The sequence below is a fragment of the Otolemur garnettii genome, unplaced genomic scaffold (assembly GCF_000181295.1).
Source record: "Otolemur garnettii isolate 467f Iridium unplaced genomic scaffold, OtoGar3 scaffold00001, whole genome shotgun sequence".
NCBI classification, from domain to species: domain Eukaryota; kingdom Metazoa; phylum Chordata; class Mammalia; order Primates; family Galagidae; genus Otolemur; species Otolemur garnettii.
Genome location: NW_003852396.1, coordinates 70,404,459 through 70,407,256, shown reverse-complemented (window position 1 = coordinate 70,407,256; position 2,798 = coordinate 70,404,459).

Here is a 2,798-nt window from a genome sequence, read left to right as displayed (position 1 = left end):
GTCTGCGTGTACTTCCTTATATACATGTATATATTTTAATGGCAACCAGGATATTAATTTTCATAATAAATAGCCAAATTTTATGTGGACTCTGTTTCACAGGTAGCTGTGAATATTGCCTACCTGGGCCCCAAACTAACATTTAAGGGTCTAGAGCCACACATACTCATTACTAAATTGGAACTAACCAGTGAGCACACGTGCACAGAGGGAAGTAAAACCCAGTGGAAATCAAGCAGCAGGGAGGAGAGGAGGAAAAAACCTACAGTGAACCCTATGGGGAGGATGGGCACATCTGTAGCCATGACTCAAGCATTACAAAACAATCCATGTAACCAAGAGCTTTAGTGCCCCCTTAATATTTTGAAATAAAAGGAGTTTAGATTTATATTAAAGAGAAATGGAAGAGAGAAGAAAAGTTCGTTTATTACTCTGTGCCAGGGCTTTCCATTGAAGTGCTTCAAACAACAAACTCTGCTCCTAGAGCAAAATCAATTCATTAGGAGCTGGGGATCTGCAACAGAGCTTGGCTTTGTCACCGGTCACCTTCATGGCCCTGCACAAGTCACTTTTGCCTCTGGGCCTCAGTTTCCACATCTATAAAGTGAATTTGGACCGAACGATCGTGAAGGCAGCTTTAACATTCTGCAGTTCTGTGATCAAGACCGGCAATGATTTATGTTTTTTGTGCTTATCTTCAGCCTTCTATCTCGTGTGAATAAAACAAATTAAACTCATATACATGTTCACCTGGCCTCTCTGCCACACACCTGGTAATGCTCCCTGGCATCTCCTGACGGTCCCTCCTGACAGCCACCTACTCCTGTAGACAAGGTACAGTGGCACTGGAGGCGCTGACTCAGCCCCTTCTCATCTGCTTAACTGCTAAAGGGGCTAGTGGTAATTTTCCATCCAAGAGTTTCTATCTTTTTAGAGCTAGTTGGAAGCCCCGCCGCTTTAGGAACTCTGAACTCTGGCATCTGTTCTGTCTCCCTCCTGGGACAGATGCCTGGCAAGGAGAAAACCATGGGGTGTGGCTGTGGATGAATTTAGAACTGCCCCCGCACTTTCCTTCCTTGTCTCCTTCAGGTGAGCCAGCACAGATGGTCCTCAGCAGGGACCTCAGCAGCTTCCCTGAGAAGCTGAGTGAGAAGCTTCCCAGAGAAGGAGGTGCCCAAGAGGTGGGGGGAGGCAGGAAGCCAGACTATTTTTTAGGTAGGTGCCTCTATCTCTGGAAGCCAGACATTGCCATGGAAACTAGTCTAGTGGTGGCCACTGTGTGATCAGGGCCCTGGGGGGATCCCCCCCTAGCCATGTTTGGCCTGCTGTCAGTGCAGCTCATGCTAGGGCAGAGTTTCTCACCCCAATTTCCCAGCATTCTTTCTTGGTGTTTCAGGACAGCCTGTTGGCAAGTGAATGATGGCAGAAATCCTATTTCAGAAACCCAGGGACAAGCAAGGAGAAATCTGCTTTTCCAGCCCAAACAAACAGGATTGCTGCAATCCCTCTGCCTGTAAAGGCCAGGCAATCTCCTGCTATTGGAAGCAAAAGGTGGTGCCCTGAGGATCTCTGCAAAAGGGAACAATGATCCCCATTTAGGCAGGCATTTACACCAGCTGAAGATGGTATAAAAGTCAAGGACATCCTAGTGCTGCACTTCATCCTGATCTAAGAGGTCACTATAATGATACTGAAATCACTGAAGACTAGACTCTTCCAAGGTCTCACGGCTTGTAAGAGGCATAGGAGGATTTGAATCTGGTACTGTCTAACCCTGAGTTCCAGACTCTAGAGTACAGCCAGTGTCCAAGAGTCTTTATTGAAAGGCCACTGAGATTCATTGTCAATAGCTTCAAAATGCTACCTGGAACCATGGATCCCAAGAATCACCAAGCTGAAAGGAGCAGGAAAAGTTCCAAAGGGGAATTAGGAGACATCTGACTGGATTGGTAGGGACATTGTCCATGGGGCAAGAGCAAGTTGAAGTAGAGGGGAACTCAAGTAAGCACCATGGGAACAATCTATGGCTTTGTGGAGTAGGCATGGATCGAGGTCAGAGGCAGCCAGAGGTCAGGAGCAGGGTCATTTTGATCAAGTGAGGAACTGAGCCAGAGATTGGCAGTGAGGAAGAACCCAGGACTTCAGTGGGGATCAATGCAGCATTGCTGGAATTGTCCTTCCATCAGGACCTGCTTAAATTCATTGATCTCTTCAGTACACATTGATTAAGTGCCCACTCTGTGACTTTTCCTTTGTGGGTATTATAGTCTGGAGTAGGGAAGACATAAAATGACACCAATGACACCCTATACACACACACACACACAGAAATTAGTTGCAGACTGAGATAAGCATGCGAAGGAAGATACCAGGAAGAATAAAAAACAGTGCCTTGTAGACAGAGTGGTCGGGAAATACCCCCCTGAGAAGGTGGCATTTAGCTGAGACCTAAAAGAGGAGAACACTCAACCATCCTGGTGAAAGCTATGCTGGGCAGAGAGCTCAAGGTGCTGGAGGATCCCAAGACAGAAAACTTGATCAGTTAAAGGCAGTATGGCTAGGCGGCACTGGTAGCTCAGTGGCTAGGGCGCTGGCCACATGCACCAGGGCTTGGGGTTCGAACCCAGCCCAGGCCTGGTACAACAAAAAAATAGCCAGGCATTGTGGCTGGCACCTGTGGTCTTAGCTACTCAGGAGGCTGAGGCAAGAGAATCACTTGAGCCAAAGAGTTTGAGGTTGCTGTGAGCTGTGATGCCACTGCACTCTACCCAGAGTGACATAGTGAAACTCTGTCTCAA